Genomic DNA, 13,294 nt, shown 5'->3' with positions numbered 1-13,294 from the left:
TTGCCCTTGAGAAGGTAGTGGTTAGGGATGGGCAAGAAATGCTGGGCTTGCCAGTGACACTCACAAATTGTGAATGAATTTAAAATTCTGACTGACTCTCCCTGGTGTAATTATATCCCATCATATAGAGCTGACAAATGGTTAACAAGAATGTAATCAAAATTATATTTGCCATTCAGTTTAAAATGATGCCTTTCAACTCAATTATTATTTAAAGGTAATGCTCTTTAATCTCTTATCATAATTTTCTTACCTACATATTTACAAATGTTATGACACGTCTATCTCTTTGGAAACAACCAATGAAACAACTAAACGTTTCAATAGAACAGGATATAGTATTACTTTGCGTTAAATTTTTCTTCCGCATTTTTTTTACCGAGTCTTTTGGCCGAATATTGCTGTCATCTTTGCATAATGATTGTTCGTCAATTAGATTGATGCCATGCCTGAAAGGCACGCGAATTCTGACAAAATAAAATTTTAAGAGTCGTTTACAGTAAACTTTACATAAAATACATAAGTACAAGTAATAAGAATGATCCTCACAGGAGGCGTTTTCGAAACGTAGAATTTCGAAACATTTTAAGGCAGAATAAAATTTAAAACACCATTCCTGGCTTTGGTTTAGACAGATACGAACTATTGTCTCGAGGTAACACATGTTCTACAATGTAAACATGTGTAATTTCCCGTATCCTCAGATCCGACATAGAACAGCAGGGAATCGGAACTCATGTTGTCATTCAGGAGCTTAAGGATTTTGTAGTCCTGTTGGTCGCACGTGTTTGGAAATATCTCCGTATCCGGAATTCTGCCCAACAGGATGGCACTTTTTGCAGTAGCAAGGTGGTTTTTTGGCCATTTTTGAAATATTGCATTCAGCTAACTGGATTCGCAAACAAACTGTAGTCATTCAGCCGGAATGCAGCGTGTTGCGATTTAAAGTTAGGGACGGGAAGAAAAAACTTGATTTTGATCAAGAAAAACTTCCGTCAATACACTGACAATGTAAATAAATCGAGAGGCAACGTTCGTGCCAAAGGAAACTTTTACACAGGTTGGTACAACTCATCGAGGTGCATTCTTTCATGTTTCAGTGACCGTGTGGCTTGGATAACTTGCTCGAATTGTCTTTACTGGAGCTGGTTTAATATTGCACGGTCCTCTTTCTACAGCGGCTGCATCCGCTGGAGTGCGATTCGCTTCAATACTTCACAAAGCGTCGCAGCAGTTTTGGTCAGCGGGTGAATCCATCCAGAAATTAATATTCGTATCGTTCACTTTCTTAAATTTATTCGCCGATTTCAACACGCTGATAACCAGCTCGGAAAACACTTGAGCGAGTTTCCCGGTGTTACACACCTAAGTTTGGACGTGATCTGTGTGCACGGATCGATGATGTGTGCAACTTTTGGCCATGCAGTCGCGGTGGCGCGGCCCCTTTAAATTCCCCGCACCGAGCAAGCTCACCTGGAATTGAGCGGAGTTGGCGCATGCGCGCCCGGGTCCGCGCCCACCTGAGTGGGTACGCACACCTGTGTACACACCTGTGTCCAACGAGGCGGAAGTTGGTGCTGAGAGCGAGCGCGAGGGCAGTCCCCGTGGAACGTTTCGTCCGCCTGTGCCGCTCGAGCAGGGCAGCTCGGTCACACTGGGCTGAGCGCTGCACAAAGTTGCTCGGACGGTCTCTTTGTGGTCTCAGTAAGACAAGGCTGGAAGTGACAAGCCCGGAGGGATGGCTCACGCTGAGACTCCTGTTTACGTCACGGCATCGCACAGCCCTGGTGAAAGCTGATTTATTTGGGTCCCGTTCTCAGCCCATTTTTAAAACCGGCGAGTTAATCGCCACCTCCTGTTTCATTTTATGAGAGAAAAAAAAACACATCCAGGTATTCTATGCACGGTAATTCTTTGAAGATCGTCTCCGGATCACCTTTGAGCTGAAGGCTGATTCCCGAGAGCGTCAGGTTTTCGGTGGTGATTTGCAGTCATTTACCTACAAGTTATTGAGGCACTTCCAGAAGCCAGCACGCGGGGTAAGCCACCTTTCACTCTGTCAATTAAACATTTAAGAGAGCAAACTTTTTAAAGAAAAATACTACACTACTGATTTTTAAAGGTGTGTGTGTATAGTTTAACTTTAAACAGCTTCCAGTTTGCTGTCATACTAGAGTTGCAATATAATTGGAGTCAAATTTGGACTCGAAATTTTGTGAGAGTGGCCCACCTGACCCCTAAAAAGCCTATTTACTAACTACAAGGCTCAAGTAAGAAGTGTGATGGAATACTTGTCACTTTCTGCTGCAACAATGCTCAAGAAGCTTAGCACCATCCAAATCAGAGCAGTTTGCTTAATCAGTGTTCTGCCACTGGACTTAATATCTGTTATTGGTGCACACTGGCTGCAGTATATATGTCCACAGGATGCATTACACGTCACCATTGTTACTTTGATATCACCTCCCTCCCCTTTGACCTCTACCATCGAGGAGAAAAATAGCAAGTTGCGCGCCATTCTGATTTGGACATATATTGCCGTTCCGTCATTTGTGCTGAATCAATATTCTCGAATTGCCTACCATGTGCAATTGTGGGAGCACTAACAGCTCAAGTGTCATGTATGTAACCTTCATGTAACAACACTGCATACTATATACACCTAAGAAATGCACACCTTGACCACAGGGGGTGAACTTGTGGGAGACTGTCCTAGCCTGGTCTTTCAATTATAAAAGGGGAAGCTCCACCCACCTTCATCACATCTTGGTCCTGTGAATAAAGGTTAGGTCACAGAGTGACTTTGTCTGCAGAATGTGCCTCGTGTGAATTTATAGTAATGTGTAAGGACACAACATTTGGCGATGAGAAACGGGAATCAACGACCCACGAGAATGGCCACCGGTAGCACAGAGGAACGGTACTGTGTTGGTGAGGACTGAGACGATTTCGTTGAGAGGCTCCAGCAGAGCTTTGTCACGAAGGACTGGCTGGGAGAGGCAGTGGCTGACAAACGAAGGGCGCATCTACTGACCAGCTGTGGACCTAAGACGTATACGCTGATGAAAGACCTGCTCGCACATGAGAAGCCAGCGGACAAAACCTTTGAGGAGCTCACCAAACTGATCGGTGAGCACCTCAAACCAGCGAGCAGTATATACATGGTCCGACACCGATTCTATACACACCGACGTCGGGAACGACCGAGCATACCGGACTTTGTTGCGGACCTTCGGCGCTTGGCCAGCCTCAGTAAGTTTACAGACGCCTGCCTGGGGGGAGATGTTACAGGATTTCTTCATTGAGGGCATTGGGCATGCCAGGATTTTCAGAAAGCAAATTGAGACCAAGGACTTGACCTTGGAAGCAGCGGCATTGATGGCTCAGACCTTCATGGCGGGGCAGGAGGAAACCAAAATAATATACGCGCGCAACTCTGCTCCCAACGTGGCGATGGAGTAGGGAGTTAACATTGTAAATGCGACTCAGAACCCCGCAGGCAGGCAAGGGCAATTCGACACCACCCAGGCAGTAACAAACTCTAGAGTGGGTCATCAACAGAGACAATGGCAGGTTGAACGGACATTTACACCATCACAAGGGACAATACGTCCCGGGATGGGGCCATTGACACCTACTAACATAGTGCTCAAGAGTAATCAAAGAGACAATCAGAGAGGAATGCCTGGTAACAACCCCTTTGTTCACAACAATCTCAGCTCATGCTGGAGGTGCGGGGAGAGACATGCTGCAAAAACCTGCAGGTTCCAACAATTCATCTGTAGAAATTGTAACTTCAGTGGACATTCAGCCAGAATGTGCAGGAAGCCTGCAGCGAGGCTAATTTACAAGGCAGGTGAAACACAAGAGGGGTCTGCAAGAGATGCTTGGGACACACCAATAGACGCTGAAGTTCAGCGGGTTCAGGTGGCAAACATCCACAGCTCATACAAAAACGCCACCTATAATGATGAAAGTCCTATTAAACGGCATCCCAGTACACATGGAGCTGCACACGGGCCAGCCAGTCACTTATGAGTGTCCAACAATTTGAGAAACTATGGCCACTCACAGCTAGCAGACCCAAACTAGAACGCATTGACATGCAATTACGGACGTACACCAAAGAGATCATCCCAGTGCTAGGCAGTGCAATGTTGGTGGTCATACATAATGGATCAGAGAACCGGCTGCCACTCTGGATTGTCCCGGGAAATGGTGCCGTGCTTTTGGGGAGGAGCTGACTAGCCGAGATGAATGGGAAATGGGGGGATGTGCACGCCATTTCATCTGTGGAGCGAAGTTCATGCTCGCAGATCCTACAGAAATTTGAGTCACTATTTCACCCTGGTGTCGGGACTTTCAAAGGAACCAAAGTAGTGATACGCATCACCCCGGACGCCAGACCAGTGCACCATAAAGCCAGAGCTGTGCCGTATGTGATGCGGGAGAAAATTGAGTGAGTTGGACAGGCTAAGAGAGGGCATAATTTTGCCCGTTGTATTCAGCGACTGGGCAAGTCCCATCATCCCTGTCCTAAAAACTTATGGCTCGGTCAGGATGACTACAAGGCCACTATCAACCGAGTGTCACTACAAGACCAATACCCGCTTCCGAGAGCGGAGGATCTTTTTGCCATGCTGGCAGGCGGCAAGCTGCTCACCAAGTTGGACCTCACTTCAGCCTACATGACCCAGGAACTGGCCGAAGAATCCAAGCTACTGACCACCATCACCACGCACAAGGGGCTGTTTGTCTACAACTGGTGTCCGTTTGGCATTCGATCAGCAGCCGCTATCTTTCAAAGGAACATGGACAGCCTGCTCAAATCCATCCCTGGAACAATCGTATTTCAGGACGACATCCTTATCATGGGTCGAGACACCGAGGAACACCTCCACAACTTGGAGGAGGTGCTACGCCGACTGGACTGGGTAGGCCTGCGACTAAAGAAGTCCAAGTGTGTGTTTTTGGCCCCAGAGGTCGAGTTTTTGGACGGGAGGGTTGCCGCAGACGGGATCCGGCCTACCGAATCCAAAACGGAGGTGATTCGTCGTGAGCCCAGGCCCGGCAACACATCGGAGTAGCTTTCATTTCTGGGACTCTTGAACTATTTCGGGAACTTTCTGCCAAACTTAAACACATTGTTGGAGACGCTACACGTGCTCTTGCATAAGGGTTGTGATTGGTTTTGGGGGGACTGTCAGCAATGGGCGTTCAATCGGGCTCGGAACCTATTTTGTTCTAATAAGCTATTGAACCTGTACAACCCCTGTAAGAAATTGGTTTAGACATGTGATGCATCATCCTATGGGGTTGGGTGCGTGTTGCAGCACAGTAATGATGAGGGCCAAGTCCAACCTGTGGTTTATGCCTCCAGGTCGCTCTCCCAAGCAGAAAGGGGATATGGGATGGTTGAAAAGGGAGCACTCGCATGTGTCTACGGGGTGAAAAAGATGCACCAGTACCTTTTTGGCAGAAGGTTCGAGTTAGAAACGGACCACAAGCTGTTAACATCCCTGTTGTCAGACAGCAAAGCTGTCAATGCCAATGTGATGGGCTCTCATGTTGGCTGCGTTTGACGACACCATACGGCACCGGCCAGGCACCGAACTCGCTTAACAGGCTTCCACTGGCCACCACTGAGGGGGCAGCGAAGCAAAGCGCTGAGATGGTCATGGCTGTCGATGCTTTTGACAGTGCAGGCTCCCCCATCACAGCCCGCCAGATCAAAATCTGGACCAACAGAGATCCCCTCCTATCCTTGATTAAGAAATGTGTCCTGACTGGGGATTGGGCACATGGAGCATGCCCTGAGGAGGTCAGACCGTTTCACAGATGGATGGATGAGCTCTCCATCCAAGCCGACTGCCTACTATGGGGCAGCCGGGTAGTCCTGCCCCAGAAGGGAAGGGAAGCATTCATCAGGGAACTCCACAGCGAGCACCCAGGCATTGTGCTAATGAAGGCCATTGTCTGGTCACATGTAAGGTGGCCGGGAATTGACTCAGACCTGGAACACTGTGTTCGCAGGTGCACGACGTGTGCCCAGCTGGGCAATGCCCCCAGGGAGGCCCCACTCAGCCTGTGGCCCTGGCCCACCAGGCCATGGTCATGTATTCATGTAGACTACGCGGGCCCATTCATGGGAAAAATGTTCCTCATTGTTATTGATGTGTACTCAAAATGGATCGAGTGCATCATATTGAATTAGTGCACGACATCCACCACTGTGGAGAGTCTGCGTGCGGTCTTTGCGACCCACGCTTGCCGGACATCCTGGTTAGCGACAACGGCCTGTGTTTCACTAGCTATGAATTCCGGGAGTTCATGTTGAGTAATGGCATCAAACATATCAGGGCAGCACCGTTCAAGCCGGCCTCCAATGTGCGGTCCAAATCATAAAACAGGGCATGCTCCGGATTCAAGGACCCTCCCTTCAATGCCGCCTATCGCGCCTCCTGCTGGCCTATAGGTCCCGACCGCATTCACTCACGGGAGTCCCGCCCGCAGAACTACTCATGAAATGTACACTTAAAAACTCGGCTGTCCCTCATTCATCCAGTCCAGACATTGTTGAGGACCAGCACCAGTCCCAAAATGAGTGCCATGACCGTAACTCAAAGGGGAGATGTATAGAAATCGTTGTCCCTGTATTTGTTCTTAATCACGCTTTGGGGCTTGAGGGTACTGTAATTGGCAAAGAGGGGAATAGGGTCATAGTGGTCAGACTTAACAATGGACAGATATGCCGCAAGCATCTGGACCAAGTTTAAAAAAAAAAGGTTCAGCATGGACACTGAGGAACTTGAGGAAGATCACGAGATGCTGCCCATACCACTGCCAGTGAATGAGCAACAAGAACTTTCAGCAGCATGCACAGTCCCTGCAGCCAGCCCGGATGAGCCGTAATCACCACAGAGAACCGAGACGCATGCCAAGGCTCAACAACCAGAGCCCCAACTGCAGCGCACCACGAGAGAGCGTCGACCGCCCGAAAGATTGAATCTTTGACCCCACTAGACGTGGGGGGGGAGGTGATGTCATGTATGTAACCTTCATGTAACTGTACCCTTCATATAACAACACTGCATACTATATACACTTAAGAAATGCACACCTTGAACACGGGGTGAACTTGTGGGAGGCATTCCTAACCTGGTCTTTCAGGTATGAAAGGGGAAGCTCCACCCATCTTCATCACTTCTTGGTCCTGTGAATAAAGGTTAGGTCACAGAGTGACTTTGTCTGCAGAATGTGCCTCGTGTGAATTTATAGTAGTGTGTAAGGACACAACATTAAGGATTGTAGTGAATCATAGAAGAGTCATAGAAATTTACAGCACGGAAGGAGGCTATTTCGGCCCATCATGTCCGTGCCGGCCGATCAAGAGCTATTCAGCCTATTCCCACGTTCCAGCACTTGGTCTGTAGCCCTGTAGGTTACGGCACTTTAAGTGCACATCCAAGTATTTTTTTAAATGTGGTGAGGGTTTCTGCTTTTATCACCCTTTCAGGCAGTGAGTTCCAGACTCCCACCACCCTCTGGGTGAGAAAAATTCTCCCCCTGTCACCTCCCCCCAATTACTTTAAATCTGCTCCTGGTTGTTGACCCCTCTGCCAAGGGAAACAGGTCCTTCCTATGCACCTCATAATTTTATACACCTCAATCAGGTCTCCCCTTAGCAGCCTCCTGTTCCAAAGAAAACAGAACTAGCTTCTCCAATCTTTCTTCATAGTCAAAATTCTCCAGTCCAGGTAACATTCTTGTAAATTTTCTCTGCACCCTTTCCAGTGCAATCATATCTTTCCTGTAATGTGGTTCAAGAAAAATAGCCATTGCTATCTTGGAGCAACTAAACATGGGCAATATATAGTGACTTGCCAGCTTCATCCACATCTGGTTAAAAATTCAAAAAAACTCGAGTGTGGTGTCATATTTTGGTTTAAAAGTGCTCACAGGTCCCACTAAACTTTTAAATGGGCATTGTTTAATCATAAACAGAGTTGATTTAAATGCTACGAGTGTGCGCTAAAGGCATTTAAATATTAATGATCATATGAAGAGCTTAGCACATGTCTGGCTGGCACCATTACTGCTGCTATCAGTCTTGGATTATGGATTAGTAATGGATTGTAATATAGTACACTAAACTTTATTTCTGTGTTTAGCGTAATTGATTTATTTTTGTGTATTAGCTGAAACTTTCAGCATTCATATAATGTTTTACTATTGCCAGTGAATTGCACTGCATTAAGGGTAACAATTGTTTGAAAATCTAGTCACAGTCCGTTCCTTTTATTAGAGCAAAATGTGACTCGGTGTACATGATCTGTATTAAGGGAGCAATATATATTTCTGATTGTATTGTGAATTTTTTAAGATTGGTTGCTTGAGTTTTGATCATCTATAAATGTCCCTGTTAGATTCCTGTTTTTCTCACTATTAATGCAGTTTTAAAAAAAAAAAACAATTTATGGCAAGGAAGAGATATGCTGTGAGTTGTGAATAGCCACAAATTTCTAGACGATTTATGCTGCTCCATCTTTAACCTAGGAAAAACGGAAGCTTGCCGTAAACCTCCTCCTTAAGTGTCAAGAAATTGCTGTGTTTGGGCTAACTGCAGAAAGTTAGAGATGGTATTTCATTTCATAACACCCTGCTAATAGGGTGATTTTATGGTCCTGAAATGAAACTAAATCTTGGAGGGCCAAAAACATAGAAACATAGAAAATAGGTGCAGGAGTAAGCCATTCGTCCCTCCGAACCTGCACCACCACTTTTTAATAAAGAAGGGAGAGAGAAAACGGAATTATATATCGATTAGCCTGACATCGGTAGAGGGGGAAAATGTTGGAATCACTTATTAAAGATGTAATAACAGTGCATTTGGAAAGCAGTGACAGGGTCGGTCCAAGTCAGCATGGATTTATGAAAGGGAACTGATGCTTGACAAATCTTCTGGAATTTTTTGAGGATGTAACTAGTAGAGTGGACAAGGGAGAACCAGTGAATGTGGTGTATTTGGACAAGGTCCCACACAAGAGATTAGTGTGCAAAATTAAAGCACATGGTACTGGGGTAATGTATTGACGTGGATAGAGAATTGGCTGACAGATAGGAAGCAGAGTAGGAATAAACGGGTCCTTTTCAGAGTGGCAGGCAGTGACTAGTGGGGTACCGTAAGGTTCAGTGCTGGGACCCCAACTATGGAGAGAAAGCAGGAATGGGGTACTGAAGTTACAAAAATGATCAGCCATGATCATATTGAATGGTGGTGCAGGCTCGAAGGGCCGAATGGCCTACTCCTGCACCTATTTTCTATGTTTCTATGATCATGGCTGATCATGCAACTTCAGTACCCCATTCCTGCTTTTTCTCCATATCCCTTGATCCTTTTAGCCATAAGGGTCACATCTAACTCCCTTTTGAATATATCTCTTGAACTGGCCTCAACAACTGTCTGTGTTAGAGAATTCCACAGGTTCACAATTCTCTGAGTGAAGAAGTTTCTCCTCATCTCTGTCCTAAATGGCTTACCCCTTATCCTTAGACTGTGACCCCTGGTTCTGGACTTCCCCAACATTGGGAACATTCTTCTTGCATTTAGCCTGTCCCATCCCGTCAGAATTTTATATGTTTCTATGAGATCCCCTCTCATTCTTCTAAGTTCCAGTGAATATAAGCCTAGTCGATCCAGACTTTCTTCATATGTAAGTCCTGCCATCCTGGTAATCAGTCTGGTGAACCTTTGCTACACTCCCTCAATAGCAAGAATGTCCTTCCTCAAATTAGGAGACCAAAACTGTACACAATAATCAAGGTGCGGCCTCGCCAAGGCCCTGTACAACTGCAGTAAGACCTCCCTGCTCCTATACTCAAATCCTCTCGCTATGAAGGCCAACATGCCATTTTTCTTCTTCACCGCCTGCTGTACCTGCATGCTAACTTTCAATGACTGATGTACCATGATACCCGGGGGTCTCGTTGCACCCCCCCCCCTTTTCCTAATCTCTCGCCACTCTCATAATCTTCCGCCTTATTTTTGCCATCAAAGTGGATAACCTCACATTTATCTACATTATACCGCATCTGCCATGCAATTGCCCACTCATCTAACCTGTTCAAGTCACCCTGCAGCCTCTTAGCATCCTCCTCACAGCTCACTCTGCCACCCAACTTAGTGTCATCTGCAAACTTGGAGATATTACATTCAATTCCTTTGTGTAAATCATTAATGTATATTGTAAATATCTGAGGTCCCAGCACTGAACCTTGCAGTACCACACTAGTCACTGCTTGCCATTCTGAAAAGGACCTGTTTTTTCCTACTCTTTGCTTCTTGTCTGCCAACCAGTTCTCTATCCACGTCAATACATTACCCCCAATACCATGTGCTTTAATTTTGCACACCAATCTCTTGTGTGGTAAACAATTGAAACTTTGGAGTCTCACTCCTGCAGGTAGTAACTTGTTCCTTAAATTGTTTTAAATTTCTGCACCTTATTCGACTCTAGTTCACCCTATTTCCTTTTCTTTATTCTTAATCTTATTAGTCTACAACAGTAACTTGTATTTATATAGCGCCTTCAACACAGTAAGCTGCTTCACAGGAGCATTATCCAGAAAAATTTGACAGCCACATGAGATATTAGGACAGTTGAGCAAAAGCTTGGTCAAAGAGGTAGGTTTTAAGGTGCATCTTAAAGGAGGCGATGGAGGCAGAGAGGTTTAGAGATATAATTTGGCAGCCTCTGATGGTGGAGCTATTAAAATCACGGGTATGCAAGAGGCCAGGATCGCAGATATCTCGGAGGGCTGTAGGGCAGGAGCAGGTTAAAGAGATAGATGGCTTGGAGCTCGGCCTCTGAGTGTGCGCCGCCGCAAGCGTCATCCGCGTACTGTAGTTCAATGACAGAGGATGGGACAACCTTGGATCTAGCCTGGAGGTGGCGAAGGTTAACGGGTTCCCATTGGTTCTATAGTTTAGTTCCACTCCAGCGGGGAGCTAGTTGAGAGTGAGATGGAGCATTGCAGCAAGGAAGGTCGAGAAAAGCGTTGGTGCAATGACGCACCCTGCTTGACCTCGGTCCGGATGTGTATTGGGTCCGTGTTGGAGCCATTGGTCAGGATCATGGCTTGCATGTCATCGTGGAGCAGGCGGAGGATGATAAACTTTTTTGGGCAGCCAAAACTTTCGGGGGCGTACAAAAGCATGAGCCTGACGCTAAACATCCGTAAGACAAAGGTCCTCCATGAACCTGACCCTACAACGCAGCACTGTCCCCCGATCATCAAAATCCATGGTGCGGCCTTGGACAACGTGGGCCATTTTCCATTCCTCGGGAGCCTACTGTCAGCAAGGGCAGGCATCGATGACGAGGTCCAACAACCCTCCAGTGTGCCAGCGCAGCCTTCGGTCGCGTGACGAAGAGAGTGTTTGAAGACTAGGACATCAAATCTGGCACCAAGCTTATGGTCTACGGGGCAGTAGTGATACCCGCCCTCCTACATGGCTCAGGGATGTGGAACATATACAGCAGACATCTCAAAGCGTTGGAGAAGTACCAGCAACGCTGCCTCTGCAATATCCTGCAAATCCACTGGGAGGATAGATGCACCAGCGTCAGTGTTCTCGCTCAGGCCAACACCCCAGCATCGAAGCACTGACCACGCTCGACCAGCTCTGTTGGGCGGGCCACATCGTCTGCATGCCCGACACGAGACTCGCTAAGCAAGCATTCTAATTGGAATTCCTGCACGGCAACAAGCCCCAGGTGAGCAGAGGAAACGTTTCAAGGACACTCTCAAAGCCTCCTTGATAAAGTGCAACATCCCCACTGGCACCTGGGAAGTCCTGGCCCAAGACCGCCCAAAATGGAGTAAGAGCATCCATGAGGGCGATGAGTACCTCGAGTCTCATCGCCGAGAGCATGCAGGAATCTAGCACAGACAATGGAAGGAGCATGTGGCAAACCAGGCTCCCCACCCACCCTTTCCTTCAACTACTCTCTGCCCTGCCTGTGATAGAGATTGTAATTCCCACATTGGACTTTATAGCCACCTGAGAACTCACTTTTAGAATGGAAGCAAATCTTTCTCGATTCTGAGGAACTGCCTATGATGATTGAGATAGGGAGGGGCAAGGCCATAGAGGGATTAGAATTTTAAAATTGAGGCGTTGTCAGACCGAGAGCCAATGTAGGTCAGTGAGCACAGAGTGAATGGGACTTGGTGCAAGTTAGGATATGGGCAGTAGAGCTTTATGTAGGGTGGAAGATGGACAGGAGAGCATTGGAATAGTGAAGTCTAGAGGTAACAAAGGCATGGATGAGTGTTTCAGCAGCAGATGAGCTGAGGCAGGGTGGAATCAGGCAGTTACAGAGGTGCAAGTAGGCAGTCTTGGTGATGGAGCGGATATGTGTTCAGAAGCACATTTCGGGGTCAGATACGATGTCTGGTTTAGCCTTAGGAAGTTGCTAGGGAGAGGAGTAGAGTCGATGGCTAGAGAGTGGAGTTTGTGGCTAGAACTGAAGACAATGACTTCTGTCTTCCTTATATTTAATTGGAGGAAATTCTGCTCGTCTAGTACCGGATGTCGGACAAGCAGTGTGAGAAATCAGACACGGTAGAGGGGTCGAGAGAGGTGGCAGTGAAGTAGAGCTGAGGGTCATCAATGTACATCGAGAACCAGACGTGTTTTAGATGTTGCTGAATAGCAGCATGTAGACGAGAAATAGGAGGCCAAGAATAGATCCTTGGGAGACTCGAGAGGTCATGGAGAGGGAAGAGAAGCTATTGCAGGTATGACTGGAGAGATAAAATGGAACCAGGCGAGGCAGTCCTGTCCAGCTGGATGACTGAGAAGCATTGGAGGAGGATGGTGTGGTCAAGCATGTCGAGAGCTGCAGACGGGTCGATCAGGATGAGAAGGGATAGTGTACCACTAATCTCATAGGATGTCGTTTGTGACTTTGATAAGGTTCATCTCAGTATTGTGGCCGGGGCAGAAATCTGATTGGAGAGATTCAAACATGGAGTTGTGGGAATGATGGGCAAGGACTTGGAGCGGAAAGCGGGTTGGTAAGTTTGCAAGGACAGAGAGGTCAAGGGTGTGTTTTTTTTTTTAGGAGAGGAATGATGATGTCAGAATTGAAGGGGACAGTTCCTGAGGAGAGGGAACCATTAACAATATCAGCTAACATGGAGGCAAGGAAGGGAATTTGGGAGGGCAGCAGTTTGGTGGGAATAGGGTCGAAGAAGCAGGAGGTTGGTATCGTGGACAAGATAAGCT

The 13,294-nt window shown here is 46.9% G+C and overlaps 1 protein-coding gene across 1 annotated transcript in view; it reads left to right on the top strand.

Moving 5' to 3' along the window:
* The first annotated feature begins 1,473 nt into the window (after nt 1–1,473).
* Nucleotides 1,474–13,294, top strand: part of galnt3 (UDP-N-acetyl-alpha-D-galactosamine:polypeptide N-acetylgalactosaminyltransferase 3 (GalNAc-T3)) — a 116,445-nt gene continuing 104,624 nt past the window's right edge. Inside the window, exon 1 of the mRNA XM_070874592.1 lies at nt 1,474–2,039. The gene's annotated coding sequence lies outside the window, so the exon portion shown is untranslated. The remainder of the gene's footprint in view (nt 2,040–13,294) is intronic.

Source organism: Pristiophorus japonicus, chromosome 3 (assembly GCF_044704955.1).
Source record: "Pristiophorus japonicus isolate sPriJap1 chromosome 3, sPriJap1.hap1, whole genome shotgun sequence".
Classification (NCBI taxonomy): domain Eukaryota; kingdom Metazoa; phylum Chordata; class Chondrichthyes; family Pristiophoridae; genus Pristiophorus; species Pristiophorus japonicus.
Note: the sequence above shows the minus strand (reverse complement) of the source record. Positions and strands in the feature narration are given on the sequence as shown.